Genomic DNA, 286 nt, shown 5'->3' with positions numbered 1-286 from the left:
GAGAAAATGAGTAAGAGAGAGAAAAATTATGATTGACAGCTGACAGTGACATCGATTTTTTTTAAGGGAATTTTTGACCTGGTAACTAAGATCTTTAAGGCGTCTTAATGTTAATTTATATTATTCTTTTTATGAAAAATGATAATATGGAGTGAAATAAAATGAAATAAAGATGATTAATTTGAGACATTAATCAACTGGGATGAAATTAAATGAAATGAGATGAGATGATATGAGATGAAATATGATCTCAGTAAGATGATGATCATTTACTGAGATTTTTTCA

The sequence above is a fragment of the Bombyx mori genome, chromosome 3, assembly GCF_030269925.1.
Source record: "Bombyx mori chromosome 3, ASM3026992v2".
NCBI classification, from domain to species: domain Eukaryota; kingdom Metazoa; phylum Arthropoda; class Insecta; order Lepidoptera; family Bombycidae; genus Bombyx; species Bombyx mori.
Note: the sequence above shows the minus strand (reverse complement) of the source record.